This window comes from Mustela lutreola, chromosome 11 (assembly GCF_030435805.1).
Source record: "Mustela lutreola isolate mMusLut2 chromosome 11, mMusLut2.pri, whole genome shotgun sequence".
NCBI lineage: Eukaryota > Metazoa > Chordata > Mammalia > Carnivora > Mustelidae > Mustela > Mustela lutreola.
The window spans coordinates 52,643,768-52,660,489 of NC_081300.1; the positions used below are offsets into that span (position 1 = coordinate 52,643,768).

General features: G+C 41.9%; 1 long non-coding RNA gene across 1 annotated transcript in view; it reads right to left on the reverse strand.

Moving 5' to 3' along the window:
- Positions 1-746: 746 nt before the first annotated feature.
- The window catches only part of LOC131811351 (uncharacterized), a 43,807-nt gene continuing 27,831 nt past the window's right edge, over positions 747-16,722 (reverse strand). The window contains exon 4 of the long non-coding RNA XR_009345903.1: positions 747-912. This is a non-coding gene — a long non-coding RNA (uncharacterized LOC131811351). The remainder of the gene's footprint in view (positions 913-16,722) is intronic.

The following is a 16,722-nucleotide window of genomic DNA, read 5'->3' on the forward strand; positions in this document are numbered from 1 at the left end:
GGGTTTTCCCACATCCCCCAATTCTCTGACACCAGCTGGGTGTCAGATTCACTGAATTCCTAGAGTAGATAAGTTAGCCCAGACCCTATACTTCCAGGACTGCCCTCCCGCCCCCCGCTTCAGACACCAGTTGCAAGTGGTAGGTCTTCAAGTTACCCCAACCTCTGACTTGGCTACAAATTGGAAGTGCTCATGACCCTGTCCTCAGGTTCAATAATTTGCTAGAATGGCTTACAGAACAGAGGAAAACAGTTTACTTACTACTGCCAATTTATTACAAAGGATATTTCAAAGGATTCAAATGAATAGCCAGATGAAGGGATGTATAAGGTAGGACCTATCCCCTTGGAGTTGGGGTATAACACCCTCCAAGCCTATAAACACGTTCACCAACCTGAAACTCTCCCACCTCCCATACTTATGGTGTTTTTGTGGAGGCATCACGTAGGCATGATCTATCATTAACTTGATCTTCAGCCCACTCCTCTTCCCGAAGGATGGCGGGTGGGGCTGAAAGTTCTAAGCTTCTAATCTTGGCTTGGTCCTTCTAGTGACCAGCCCCCATCCAGAAGCCACCCAGAACCCCATCTAGAGTTGCTTCATTAGAATAAAAGACATTCCTATCATCCAGGAAATTCCAGGGAATTTATGTCAGGAACCAGGGTCAAAGATTAGGACAAAATATGCTCTTAGTTTTCTTATCACTTAGGAACTTACCAGGTTCAGGAGCCCTGTGTCAGGAACAGTGTCCTACTGTCCACTCTTAGAAGTCTGTTCTTTTATGTCACCAATTTTCCATCTCTGTTTACAACTGCTCATAGTGTAGATTTTAAGATGGAGGTTTCAGTGGGGCACCTGGATGGCTCAGTCTGTTAAGCATCCAACCCTTGATCTTAGCTCAAATCATGGAGCCTATTTAAAAAAAAAAAAAAAAAAAAAAAGTAGATGGGGATTTTCAGAAACTACTCTGGAGACGATTTTGTAGAATACTATCTGCCTACTAACTGTGAAGCTAGACTGTGTTTCCTGCCCCGTTGCCTCTTGGCCTCTCTCTGAGCTCCCTCAGCCACTCTGAGGCTCCTCCCCACGTAGTACAGTAAGACAGAAGTTTCTACAGTCTTCATGATATGGGGAAGATTGTCTATTTAGGGTCCAAGCTATAAATGGCTTTCTCTACCATCCAGCCCCAACTGTCTCATTCTTTCCTCTGTGCTTACTACTGGGGCCCTTTTGGCTAAAATAGAGGGATGTATTTATTTACTCTCTAGCCCTGAGCCTCATGTACACAGCACCCCGATCTTCCTTCTTGGGCCCCCATCTGGGCCAACACTGGGCTAGACAGTGGGAAACCCATGCATTTCATGTCAAGGTCTCACAAGGAGTCACTGGGCAGGACTCCACTGGTAGATGTTGCATGCAATAACTCACATTTGCGTGATGAGTGGGGCGCGTTTTGAGAGGAACTGACAGGGCCAGTGAGGCTGTGCTCTGCCTAGAAGTCTTGCCACAGTCAGATCAAGCAGCCTCAGGGGCTGAGGAGAGATTGTAGCCAGATGTGGAGTGGAATTAGAGGTTTGAGAATTGCGTGAAGCACAAGTCAAACAGAGATCCTTCTAAATTATCCTGCTTTTTAAAAATTATCTAATAATTCTCAAGTATATCTAACCTTACAATTCTAAAGATGTCACTAAGATGTGATTTATTTTTGCCGTGTTTTGTTTCTTCACTGGGTTTTATAAATAAAAAGAAATTTTTTTAAGCCTCTTGGGGTGCCTGCCTGGCTCAGTCAGTGGAGCATGCAACTCTTGATCTCAGGGTCATGAGTTCAAGCCCCACGTTGGGAGTGGAGCCTACTTATGAAAAAAAAATAAGAAAAAGAAAGCCTCTTGCATCCAACCACATGATTCATTATTTGTGGCCAGAAAATTCCTATTAAAAAAGAAGAATCCTCTGTTTGGGATGATAAAAATAAAGTTCTAAAAGGGATAGTGATGATGGCTACATAACATCGTGAGTGTTCTTAATATCACTGAATTGCATCCTATATATAGTTAAAATGGTAAAATTTTATTTGTATATTTTACAACAGTTAAAAAAAACTTTTTTCTTTTCTTTCTTTCTTTCTTTCTTTCTTTTTTTTTTTATTTTAAAGGCAGAACCCCAAAGCAGGGCAGAGAGACCTTCGAACTCTCTTTGAGCAGCTAGGAACACTGAGGGGTTAACCGTGTCTGCTGTAAGAATCTGGCCTTTGGAGCCACACAGACCTAGAATCACAGTGAGGTCCTGCCCATGTGAGCTGTGTGACCTGAGCAAGCTTCTCAACCTTCTTGGGTCTCAATTTAAGAAAGACAGAAACAACTAACAGGTAGGACTTTTGCTAGGATTATGTTAAATAATGTTAAGTGAGGGATTTAGAACTTGCCAACTTGGTTATGCCTACCCCCTGGAGCTTTTTAAAACTATATGTGCCCAGGGGCCCTGGGTGGCTCAGTTGGTTAAGTGTCTGACTCTTCACTTTGGCTCAGGCTTGTGAGATCAAGCCCCGTGTGGGGTCCCACATTGAGCTGCACGTGGAGCCTGCTTAAGATTCTCTCTCCTTCAGGGCACCTGTGTGGATCAGTTGGTTGAATGACTGCCTCTGGCTTAGGGCCTGATCCCAGGGTGGTGGGATCCCGGTGAGCAGCTCCCTGCTCAGCGGGAGCCTGTGTTCTCTCTCTCTGGCAAGTAAATAAATAAAACCTTAAAAAAAAAAAAAAAATTCTCCCTCTCCCTTTGCCACCTCTTTCTCTAAAAACAAACAAATGAAAACCCCCGCAAACAACAACAACAAAAACTCCGTGCTCAGACTCTATTGCTACTGGATACCCACCACCACTGGAAGGACCTAAGACGTGATGACTCCTAGTGTTCAAAGCAGACATTTACACCAAGTGTTATGGTGAAGCTCCTTTCATAATTTAGTGCTGCAGTGTTTGTTTGTTTTCAATTTTAAAAAAATTTTTATATCCTTTTTGCCATTATCTACATTTCATTTATCCCGATAAAGAAGCTTGTTCCTCCTCTCTCTCCATACCTGCTGGCACACAACAACATGATCAATGGTCTTCTATTAGTGCTGTGCTTGTTGAGTTTTCGAATGTGTTATCAAATCCTCTCTTTGCCAGTTTGGTGATAATATCGTGGAGGCAAGGGAGGAAGGCTGAGACTGGGTAATCAGCTCTGCAGGAGAAGCAGGATCCATTGAGGCTCTGCCTCAGAGCAGCCACATGGGTCACTCACTCAGAGTAGCTCAGAGTCAGTAATGAGGAGTTGCCTATTTCCCTCTGTTACCCAGGAGTGCAAAGGGTACTTCCACTTTCCCCATATCCTTCTTTGTGATCTAAAACTTCCCAGATTTTAATTTTTTTAGTTAAAAATTTTTATTTAAATTCCATTTAGTTAACATATAGTGTATTATTAGTTTCAGGGGTAGAATTTAGTGATTCATCAGTTGCACAGAACACCCAGTGCTCATTCTTTCAAGTGCTCTCCTTAATGTCTATCACCCATTTGCCCCAACCCCCCAGCCACTTCCTGTCCAGCAACCCTCAGTTTGTTTCCTATAGCTGAGTCTCTGATGGTTTACCTCTCTCCCTCTATTTTTATTGTTTTATTTTTTCCTGTCTTTCCCCTATGTTCATCTAATCGTGTTTCTTAATTTCACATCTGAGTGAAATAATATGGTATTTGTTTTTCTCTGACTTATTTCACTCAGCATAATACCCCCTAGCTTCATCCATGTTGTTGCAAATGGCAAGATTTCATTCTTTTTGAAGGCTGAGTAATATTCCTGTGTGTGTGTGTGTGTGTGTGTGTGTGTGTGTGTGTGTGTTTACCGCATCTCCTTTATCCATTCATCTGTTGATGGACAACATCTGGGCTTTATCCATACTTTGGCTATTGTGGACATTGCTGCTATAAACATTGGGATGCAGATGCCACTTCGGATCACTGTTTTTGTATCCTTTGGCTACATACCTAGTAGTACAAATGCTGGGTCATAGGGTAGCTCTATTTTTAACTTTTTGAGTAACCTCCATACTGTTTTCCAGTATGGAAAACAACTGTGCAAGAAGTTTCCCCGTTTTCTGCATCCGTGCCAATAGTTGCCTGTTTCCCTCTGCTACCCAGGAGTGGAAAGGGTACTTCCGCCACCCCCATGTCCTTCTTTGTGATTTAAAATTTCCCAGATTTTTAAAAAGGATCCATCCCTGATGATAACAATTTATATTTTTCCCATACAGAATGGCCAAATTCTCTAAACCTGTACTCCTCCCGAGTTATTAAGACATTCCTTTAGGAATCTTATAGGTTGGGTGGAACAGTTATAACCACTTAACTAGTGGCTTCTAGAGAAAACAGGAACTGCCTAGGAGGCTGATCTACTGATTTAACACTTAGCGAGCACTAATGGCCTTAGCGAGGTTCTAACAGCCTTTATTAAGTCCTGCCATCCTCATAATAACATCCTCGTTTTACAGATGTGAAAATGAGGCATGGAGAGGTGAAGTCACGGCATTTGGTTACACAGGTAGCAGGTGGCAGAGCCGTCAGACGCTGGAGGCCATGTGCTTGTTACTGTTCATCTTCAGGGAGACAGCCAGGAAGGCCCGTCTCTATCTGCAGAAATGAACCAAATCCCAGCTGCTAGGAGAGAGAGACTGCTCCTCACCTCCTGCTCACATGTTCCAGAAGAAAAAATCAGTTACAGGTTTAATATAACTGAATAAATAAATGCCATTCTAAAAAACGGTACTCCAATAAAGGGTATGCAAAACAGAATTTAGAGTGACTATATCCCAGTGATCCCGTCACCAAGCCTGAAGGAAGGTGGAGAAAAAGGGATGGCGACTGCTTATTTAATAGTTTCTAGAAAGCAGTATCTGATTACCACTTCCTTTAGTCGCCTTGGTAAGTGGATTCTTGCATAAAGGAGTAAAGGAGAAGGTCATCAAATCCAAATAACTTCAAACCAACTCCCACAGCAAGTCTGGCAAATAACCTGCTTCCGGAAGCTGAGCTCAGCTCCACCGAGGGGAGCTCAGTGGGGCGCCGCCCAACGGGCTGCCAGAGACAACCAATAGACATGCGGCACGCCCAGTCAAATTTGCATTGCAGATAAACAATGAATAATGTTTTTATGAGTGTGTCCCTGTTATCAATTCAAATTTAACTGGGCGTCCTGTATCTGGCATCCCTACCCCCAAAACAAAACAAAACAAAACGGAAGGAAGGAAGGTAGGAAGGAAGGAAAGAAGGAAGGAAAAAGAATAAAGAAAAAAGAAAAGGTACATAGTACAGCTTCTCTTAGATGCCTTAGATTTCCTGTCCCATTATACCATAGACTTGAACTTCTTTCTCTAAAGAAAAAAACTGTATGTGAAATGGTGTAAGGAATGGAACATGTCTGATACAAATCCAATCAGGGTACCAGGATGTAAAGCAGATTTTATTATTGTTCTTACCTTGTGAAAACAACAATTACAAGTTGTGTACACTACTGGGCTGAGAATTTGGAGAAATGGGTTCTAGCTCTCTACCTGATCCAACCATCCAGTTTTGTCCTTCCGTCTCTCTAACCCTTTTCTTCACCTTCGGAACTCAGACCCTGGGAAGTTTCTTTCCCTTGTTTTTTTCCTGTTGTTTTTCCCCTGAGTTTCTTTCCCTTGGCAGCAGGTGCTCACTTAGTGGTAGAGGCTGGAGGAAGACAGGTGGGGACATAAGGACTTGGGTATGTTTATGTCACTTCGGCCTGGGAACAAACTCTAACTTCATATTTAAAAGCACACATTTTGTTAACATAACAAGATATTTTAGCTATTATATTAACATAAGGAGATATTTTAGTTGTTATATCCATGTTATATCTGCCTGTTGTTTAAGTGAAACGTAAAAATGATATATATCTGTCCTTCAAGAGAGAGCTGGATTGAAATGGGTGTCAGTCCAGCTCTGCCCCAGTTCCCAGCTTCAGATTGTTTTCTGAGGGTCATTCTTCATGCGTGACACAGCAGAGCTGGAATGACAGCTCTAAGTCTCTTCCTGTTCTAGCACTCTTTGACGTGACAACTCTTCAATGGGCTTTTGTAGGCTGCAGGAATTTCATACCTTAGAAAAGGGTATTCATACCACTCCTTAGCTGGTTTCAGCTGAGAGACAAAAAAGCTCCAGCTGGACTACTGAATACTATCATAAAATGAAAAAGGCTGAACTTTGGGTGGCGGGGGGGGGGGGCGGGGGGGATCTGTATTAAATAACAGTGGCATTCATTCCCCTGCACTAGCAAAACTTGCCGAAGGAACAGCTGTTCAAAGGTAGTTGCCTCCAGGCCCTAGTTCACCATGCTCCTTCTAAAAGCAAATTAACCCCTTTGAGTTATGACACAAACATATTCATACTCCAAGTGGGAAAGGAGTGAGAAACTATAATCATAAAATTTCCACTTCTACCTGTCTAAGCAGGTTCAGAGTGTTATGATATTACTTCTTTCTTGGGCCACTTCCCAGGTGCGAAAAGTCTTCCACAGTCATTGTGCCAACTTGCTTACTACTTGCTTAGCAATGACAGTATTCCCTAGGCTTCCATCAAAAAAGCAACCTACATCTCCAACCCATGACGGTCTCTTAGGCAAGTAGTAATTCTTTCCTTACCCAGACTTATATTTTGTACCTTGATTATTTAACTCTAAATATTAACAAGATCTATTAGTAAATGGCTGAAATTGGAAAAAAATCCTATCATTCCTATTGATTTTGTACTATGTGTAAAATAAAAACAATGGCTATTTAAATATAGCCAGGTATGGCATCAGGAGGGACACAAACCATAAGAGACCCTTAATCTCACAAAACAAACTGAGGGCTGTGGGGTGGGGGGAGTGGGAGGGTAGGAAGAGGGTGGTTGGGGTATGGACATCAGGGAAGGTATGTGCTATGATGAGTGCTGTTAAATGTAAACCTGGCAATTCACAGACCTGTACCCCTGGGGCTAATAATACATTATATGTTAATTTAAAAAAAATATGGCCAGGTATAGCTAAATACAGTTGAATTGTATATACAAAGTTTTTGAGAATCCAACCTTAAAACTCTTAAAAAATATTTTATTTTTTAAATAATCTCTGCACCCAGTATAGGACTCAAACTCACAGCTCCAAGATCAACAGTCACGTGCCCTACCGACTGAGCCAGCCAGGCGCACCTAAACTTAAAACTTTTGTCTCAAAAGTCTAAATCTTGGAAAAGTACATTTTATTTATTTTTTTTTTAAAGATTTTTTCTTTATTTATCTGACAGAGATCACAAGTAGGCAAAGAGGCAGGCAGAGAGAGAGGAGGAAGAAGGCTCCCTGCAGCACAGAGAGCCCGATGTGGGGCTCGATCCCAGGACCCTGGGATCATGACCTGAGCCGAAGGCAGAGGCCCAACCCACTGAGCCACCCAGGTGCCCCGGAAAAGTACATTTTAATAACATTTTTTAAAAGTTATTGAATTGTAAATGAAAGACTTCAAGTTAGAAAAACTGGATTGCCTTTAAAATTACATTAATAATAATAATAATTACTATTATTAATATTATAAAATAATTTGGCCTTAAATCATCCCTTGTCTGTAATAACTTGAAGTACTTACTAAATGCTATATTCTACTCATCCTCGTGACAACAGATCACTATCTGTTGTGGATAGTGAAACTTATAAAGTAACACAGAGAATTAGGGGTTCTCTAGCTCTAGATTGGTGCTCAAAACAAACCGGAAAATCTTCTTTCTCCATTTTCCTTTTGAATCAATATGGATAAGTAACCAAGATAAATTAGTTTCCAAAGCAGATCTAGAATGGCTGTCTATCCAGCTTAAATTCACCAGGTATTTGCCAGTTCTTCTATATTCTTTTTCAACTCTATCTGTGCCTAACATATGGCTTGGGATAAAACTATTATTAAAAAAGAGAATAAGCTCAGTTTTCTCCTCTGGGTCTCTAGGAGAGAAAAGAAGATTTTGCGCCTTTTTTAAAGCTGTTTCCAGGTTTTCCCAGAGGACCAGGCTTAATGTGTGACTGCCCCCAGGGGTGCCCTGACTACTGAAGTAGTCCTAGCCCTACCAGCGTGCTGACCAGCACCTTCCAGTAGAGATACATCAGGGGTCTGTGGGAAGGCACCAAACTACAGCAGCGAGCGCACAGCTATGCCTCCTGCCAGGCTCCCACGGCCACTGCCTAAGGTTAAGGAAGGGAGGAGGAGTAGACAGATTACAGACATACAGGATCATTCCAAAAGGTTCTAGAATGCCAGTGCTTCAGTCCTGGATTGTCACTGTGCTGCCCAAAGCTTAGCATTTTGCATCTCAGGCCAGAAAAAAAAAAAAAAAAAAATCAGAAAAATGGTTTTTCCTTTGGTTCCCTCCATGCAGCCACTTTTCAGTCCTTCTCCTGCATCCCCAGTACTCCCCAAATTCTTCCCCAGCTCACCATCAGGGAAATCAACCTTGAAACTAGAATTCTTCCATGACTGAATCCTTCATTTCTTCTTCCCTCCCTCCCTCTCATCCTCCTTCCTATTTGCCCTCCCTGCTTTCCTTTGTGAACTCCCTGATTTCTCGTTCTCTCTTTCTGTCCTTGCTAAACTTCCCATGTTAGTCTCATTCCCCAAGCCAGGAGCCATCAGAAGACCCTTAGCCGCTTTTTCTAGAGCAGCACTGTCTAGTAGAAATAGAATATGAGGGGGGCACCTGGGTGGCTCAGTCATTAGGTGGCTGCCTTTGGCTCAGGTCATGATCCCAGGGTTGCGGGATTGAGCCCAGCACTGGGCTCCGTCCTTGGCGGAAAGCCTGTTTCTCCCTCTCCCGCTCCCCCTGCTTATATTCCCTCTCTCACCATTTCTCTCTGTCAAATATCAAATAAAATAATAAAATAAAATAAACTGTGAAAAACACAATATGAGGGGTAAAAAAGAAATAAAATGGGAGGTCTATGTATCATCTTATATTTTCTAGTTGCCACATTTTAAAAAATGTAAAAAGAAACACGTAAAATTAATTTTAACATTTTTCTTTAACGCATGTCCAAAATAGTAACATTTTAATATGTAACAAATGTAAAAAGAGATATCTTACATTCCTTTCTTCACACCAGGTTTTTGAAGTCCTGTTATATTTTCTAGTTTCAGCACATCCCAATCTGGACCTGCCACATTTCAATTGCTCAGCAGCCATATTGGGTGGGAGGCTACCATCTAGGGTAGTGCAGATGTGCAGACTGATTTATTTATTCTGCCCCAGTGCTGCAATGGCAGAGCTTGATCATAACCTCCCAACATTCATTCTCCCTTTTTAGTTTCCTACCAGCACCCCAGTTCTGAAGTTCTAGATGTTGTGATCTCCTGCTGCTCAGTGTGGCCATGTGACCAAGAGTTGAGGCCAACAGAGGGAGGCAATAGGAGCTGGCACTGCCAAGATGTCACCTTACGGGGAAAAGGCACACACGTATTCATTGTTAACACTACCTGGGCTTGACATCTGGCTTAGGAGAAACTTTTCTTTTTTTTTTTTTAAAGCAAGAATAAATAATGTATGGGCTCACCAAATCACTCTGTTATACTTGTGAAACTGATATAACATCTATATTTATCTATACTTGAATTTTTTTTAAAAAGTGAGAGCACACTCAGTTCTCTACTCTGCAGCTCTGGGAGGAAGTGTTTTGGGCCTTCTTGGTCTATCGGAATGAGCCATGGAGTGCCATCACGGAGCTGTCATGGCCCTGGGCCACTGCTGGCTTCTGGACTCCTATGTGAGAGAGAAATGGATTCCTGCCTTGTCTACATTATTGATATTTTGAGCTTTTTCTGAGCCCAATCATTTTTTTTAAGATTTTTATTTATTTATTTGACAGACAGAGATCACAAGTAGGCAGAGAGGCAGACAGAGAGAGAGAGGAGGAAGCAGGCTCCTACTGAGCAGAGAGCCCGATGTGGGGCTCGATCTCAGGACTCTGGGATCATGACCTGAGCCGAAGGCAGAGGCTTTAACCCACTGAGCCACCCAGGCACCCCTTCTGAGCCCAATCTTAACCAATGTCCTTTCTTTCTTTTTTTTTTTTTTTTTAATATTTTATTTATTTATTTGACAGAGAGAAATCACAAGTAGATGGAGAGGCAGGCAGAGAGAGAGAGAGAGAGGGAAGCAGGCTCCCTGCTGAGCAGAGAGCCCGATGCGGGACTCGATCCCAGGACCCTGAGATCATGACCTGAGCCGAAGGCAGCAGCTTAACCCACTGAGCCCCCCAGGCGCCCCCAGTGTCCTTTCATAAGACGATTTTGGCCTTCAACAAAATTAGTCACAGTCTGTGGCAGGAAAGCCTTGGAAAATGCTTTGTGACAATGTCCTCTCCAATGTCTTGTCTTACTGTGGTCTATCCTCTAGAAATGTTCTAAGTTCTACATGCACAAAGACCCTTTTGACTCACTGAATAACCCTGAGAAGGGAGCTCTCTCACAGTTGCTTAACAGCCCCATTGAGAGAGAAACAATCTCACTGTATCTCAATTGCCCCAAACTACCTACCTCCTTGTGCTTCAGTGGGTGGGAAAATGTCACTTACACAGACTAGAGCGTCACATTGTATTTCGCTTTAAGATTGAAAGCTGAAACATAAAAATATCCTTTTCCTGGCTCACAAGGGTCAAGTAGAACGTCATGGTGCACAAGGCTGTGTCTGCTATCACATTCATAATGAAAAGGGTTTCATTGAATCCTTCAGAACATGTGTGTTTGAACAGAAGAGAGCTTTAAAGGCAATTCAGAACAAATAAAAAGGAAGATAAAGTGTAGGGAGCAGAGCCATATGAATGAGCCTGGAAGCACCCCTAGGGTTGCCTAAGCAATAAACTTTTGTGACCAAAAATCCTCCTTTTGTGAGAGGTGCTACACCCAAACTTCATTGCCCAGAGGCAAGTGGCTTCTTTTCCTGGCAAGGGGGCTAACACTCACCAGCACGTAGCAGGCACTGGCTGGCAGGCCATGACCATTAAGAGACACACACCCCCCCACTATAAAACAGAAGAAAAATATTACTAAAATTTAAAAAATACATTTACCTCCACTGATTTGGGAAAAGGTCTGACCGTGTCTTTATAAACTAAGCATATGCCTACCCTATGACCCAGCAATTCCACTCCCAGGTCCTTGCCCAAGAGAACTGAAAACATCTGTCTACACAAAGCCTTGAATAAGAATGTGTATAGCAGCCTTATTCATAATGATCCCAAACTAGAAACAGCCATGCCTCCATCAACATGGGCCTGGCTAAACAAGCTACGGTAAGCTAGACATTCAATGCAATGCCACTGGGCAATAAAAAGCAATGAATTACTGATACACTCAACAGTATGGACAAAACTCGAAGCAATTATGCATATTGAAAGAAGCCTTACACAAGAGTTCATGCTGTATGGGGTGCCCTGGGTGGCTCAGTCGGGAAAGTGTCTGCCTTCAGCTCAGGTCATAATTCCGGGGTCCTGGGATCGAGTCCTGCACTGGGCTCCTAGCTCAGTAGGGAGCCTGCTTCTTCCTCTGCCTGCCACTCCCCTTGCTTGTGTTCTCTCTCTCTGTCTGATAAAATATATATATTTTTTAAAAGTTCATGGTGTATGCTTGCATTTGTGTGAAATTCTAGAACAGGCAAAGCTAATCTCTTGTGGAGAAAAAGTGACAACCCAAAAAAGAAATTAAGGAAATATTTCCATTGACCAGAGCATCAAAAAGAATAAAATACTTACGAATCAACTTAACCAAGGAGGCAAAAGACACTGAAAACCATAAAACATGGCTGAAGGAGATTGCGAGACAGGAAGGTCAGTTTTCTGCCCATTTATTGCCCTCCTTTAAGTGTTACCGGCTCTTCTAATATGTTAAACCCAAATACACCTCTTGACTATTTCACCCAGGGTTCCCTGGAGCAATGCACAAGCCACTTTCGTTTCCACATTCCAAATACCTGAGAGCAGCTGACAAACACGAGGAAATGACTCCTATGTATCTCTTTGTATCATTTCCTAAGGATAATATTTTCTTCAACTGTTTTTATAGGACTCTGTTTTACAATATCTTGATATCCTGGTTATACTCAGGTTTACACCAATTTTGTTGTTGTTGTTGTTTTTAATGATATCTAGGAGGGATTGCAAGACCCTAGATAATAGCTAGGTATTTACCTGGTAAACTAGGATTACTTAGCTTAATCTAGGAATGTCATCAAACATCTAAATAATTCTTTTGAGTCTGTAATCTAGCCAGTTCTTTTCTCTTTTGACTTATGAAATAGACACTGTTTAACCTAAATGCATTTTTTCTAGTTAAAATTCATGTTCTCACCCGGAAATCCTTGCAGATCTTCCTGTTATCTGCCATATAAGCTATTCCTCCTAGGTTCCCTTCCTTTCTCTTTCTCTCTCCCGTCCCTTCCCATTTTAAAGATTTACTTAGAGGACACTGAGTAGCTCATTCAGTTAAGTGAGCACAGGTCATGATCTCAGGGTCCACGGATGGAGCCCCACATCAGGCTTCTTGCTCAGTGGGAAGCCTGCTTCTCACTCTCCTCCCTGCTCAGCTCTCTCTTGCTAGCTCTGTCTCTCTCTGAAATAGATAAACTAATTTATTTAAGAGAGAGATCATGAGCAGAAGGAGCAGAGGTGAAGGGAGAGAGAATCCCAAGCAGACCCTGTGCTAGGCCCAAGGCAGGGCCTAATCCCAGGACCCTGAGATCATGACCTAGGCTGAAATCAAGAGGATGCTTAACTGACTGAGCCACCCAGGTGCCCCTCCCTCCCAGGTTTTCAACCAATTTATTAAATAAGCATGTCTGATAGCTCTTCACCAAATTAAACATTAAAATATAGGGGCACCTGGGTGGCTCAGTCATTAAGTGTCTGCCTTCGGCTTGGGTCATAATCCCGGGGTCCTGGGTTCGAGACCTGCATCGGGCTTCCTGCTCCACAGGAAGCCTGCTTCTCCTCTCCCACTGCTGCTGCTTGTACTCCCTCTCTCACTGTGTCTGTCAAATAAATAAATTACATCTTAAACAAACAAAACACACACACACACACACACACACACACACATATATATATATAAAACAAGAATCCCCAAGGTACGTCATTGGAAACAACTTATCTGCAGCTTGACACTAGTCACATACTTTCTGGGTGCAATTGTTTAATCAGCTGAAATAATATTGAAGGTCATTAGCAAAGCATAATTAATCCTGTAAAAACTCCACTTAAAACCATTTAAGACAGGAAAAAAATCAATTAAATATTGAAAATAGTGTTTCTTAGAATGAATCTTAAAAATAAAACCAAACATCTTGCAAATTAATTCATTTACCTTCAAGTTAACAAGGTTTCAGCTATGATGGCAATAGTGCATCAGTTCTGAAAACAAAAATAGAATGCTCAAGCCCTGTTATTTTATGGGAGGAAGGAGATTTTCTGACAAAACTGATAGCAAGGTACAATCATCTTCATTTTATTTTTGACATGCAGATTATAATTGTAAAGACTGTCATTTCTGCAAAAAATATTAGAAGGCTTGATTCACTGTCCTGAGGTCCTTACTTTTCCTTTTTAAAAAATATTTATTTGTTTATTTGACAGAGAGAGAGCATAAGTAGGCAGAGCAACAAGTAGAGGGAAAGGGATAAGTAGGCTCTGACATGGGGCTCAATCCCAGGACCCTGGGATCATGACCTGAGAAGAAGGCAGATACTTAACCAACTGAGCTGCCCAGGAACCCCTACTTTTCCTTTTATATGCAAATATTTCACTTCTGTGGTCCTTTGATATCTTCATGATTTTCTTCTTCCTCAATTAACAGTCTGACTCTTTCAGATTCTTCTTTGTTTTCTATTTTGGACTTCATTCAAACAATTCTCTGTAAGACTTCTTGAAACCCAGTATCTTTTCCAAGATTTATAATTTCACTTTGCAATTGATTTGAATTCCTTTATTTTTTTAAATTTTTAATTTTTTGTATTCCTTTAGGGGCACCTGAGCAGCTCAATTGTTAAGCGCCTGCTTCTCCCGCTTCCATTCCCTCTGCTTCTGTTCCCTTTCTCGCTGTCTCTCTGTCAAATAAATAAAGAAAATCTTAAAAAAAAAAAAAAAAAGATAGCATTTAAATGGATCTGGATTCAGCTCATCCAGCTTGAAATCCTACTTGACCAAGAGCCTCCATTCTCTAAAATGAATGAAGAAGAAGAATATTTACCTTATAGGATTTTTATTAGTATTAAGTGAGTATATATAGGTAAAACAGTACCTGGCATATAGTAAGCATTTAATATGATAGTGCCTATCTTTATTATTGTATTATACGAGAAAACCAGCAAGCTCTCAGCATAGAAGTTGGCAGTTTGGGCTGGCACAGATGCTAGTATAAAGTGATGTTATGAGCTAAATTGTGTCCCCTAGAACTCATATGGTGAAGTCCTAACCCCCAGTACCTCAGATAGAAACTGTATTTTTGGAGATAGGGTCTTTAACAAGTCATTAAGGTGTCCTTATAAGAAGAGGAGATTAGGGGGCACATGGGTGGTTCAGTTGTTAGGCGTCTGCCTTCGGCTCAGGTCATGATCCCAGGGTCCTGGGATCGAGCTCTGCCAGAAGCCTACTTCTCTCTCTCCCGCTCGTTCTGCTTGTGTTCCCTTTCTCTCTGTCAAATAAATAAATAAAATATTAAAAAAAAAAAAAAAGAAGAAGAAGAAGAAGAGGAGGAGATTAGGGCACAGACAGACACAGAGGAAAGACCATGGGAAGATGCAGGGAGAAACGGCCTTCTACAAGCCAAGGAAAAGGGCCTAAGGAGACACCAACCCGGTTGTCCCCTTGATCTTGGACTTTCAGCCTCCCAAACTGTGAAAAAATAAATTCCTGTTGTTTAAGCCATTTAGTCTGTGGTGTTTTGTTATGGCAGTTCTGGCAAACTAACACAAATGAGGAAAGATATTTTAGTGTGTCTATCTTACTTCAGAAAGTCGTCTGTTTTAGGAAAGTTCATTTTTAAGTATTTCTGTTATGCTTGTTTTATTTTCCTTGCACCCTTGTTATTGAGGTTGCACGTGGTGAATTCTGGAATACAGAGAACCCTGGAATCAGGGGTCCACATTTCTCTGTGTGCAGGGATGTCATGAAAGACTCCTGGCAAATGTCTTGCTAACACAAGTCATTCCTGACTATAATATTTTCCTGTTCCTCCCGTCAAGTGCTACAAAATGGAAACAAGGTTGGTTGGCCTTAGCTCAGATTTCAGGGAACTCAAGAGAGTGCCTCGCAGTCACCACTTTCTTTAATAAATACACACAAAGCCCCTTTAATCATTCATTCTGGAGTTTTGCTGAAGCTCAGCATTAAACTTCACCAGTGCACAGATCCATAAGTCACTATTCCTGTTGTGCTGGGAAATCTGGAACTCATTTGCCCATCTCCGGTCTTTTGCTGTCTCTCTGTTCCCTGATCCTTCCCGGTCGGATTGCCCTGTGATCACATCTGCAACTTCTCTCAGGACTCTAGGGTGTCATTTATCTAAGCCAACAGGCTTGCTCTCATTTTAAGCAGCTAGATGCTCTTTTTGCATCTGTCTTGCATTGAAGAGCATTCTGCTTGGGGCAGAAGAAAAAAGCTTTCTCATTTGTGCGGTTTCATCATACACCTTGCGCTTTTTTTTCATTTACATTGATCATCTTTCTTTTTTGTCTTTCCTGGCCCTATCAGTGCAAAATTTTGTTTGCTGTCACAGATATTCTCAGTGCTGTAAAATCTCATTAAGTAGATATCAGCTGAAGGCAAGATATATCATCCAGGGCTCTAGTGATCCCCCCCTCCCCCGCTGACTATAAGATCCACTGATAGGCGATCATAATTTGTGTTACTATAAACACATTCAGGAATTTCAAATATAGTTCCCTTTTTTTCCCTATTCCCTTGAGTCTTGAACTAATCTTGAGTCTTTGGCAAATATTACAACAAGGTTTTTAAAAGTATAAGTATCAGAAGTAATAAATGTCATGCACTAAACTATACCATGCTGTTCTCCATTAAATGGTGCCACTTTAGGAAAGTATATACTTCTTTCCCTCCAGATTATACTGGTATTCTCTAGACCCCATTCAGTGGCTCATGTATCAGATCCCTTGGGTACCAGAGAAGCTCTGTAAAACCATCCACATTGGCCTCTTTCAGCATGAAGCCAGCTGAAAACCTGTACTGCCCACCTGAGCCCCGTTCCTCAGGGGACAGAGTCCTGCCCTCTGGTACTGATGCCATCAGCTCCCGCAAGTAAGGTCTTTACTACCTTCAAAACTGGTCAACACTTACTCTAACACTTCCATTGACAGACATGGTGGTACTTTCCTAGAAATAACCCAAGAAACCTATCTCCCCCTAAATGGAAGAAGTTATGCATGTCCTCCAGTCAATTCTCACTTTCGGTGGTGGTGCCTCAAGCGGCTGCAGGAAAGAGGGAATGGGAAAAAGGGCTCATGGGAGAGAGGCCCCCTCTCCCTGCTTCAACTTGAGTGGATTCTTTGCTCTTTTACATGTATTTGGCTTCCTTATAAGATTTTCTTGCAAGACAGCCTTCAAGGTGTTTTGCGTATCTTGGAGGCTACTCACATGCACCCCCTACTTAAGGTT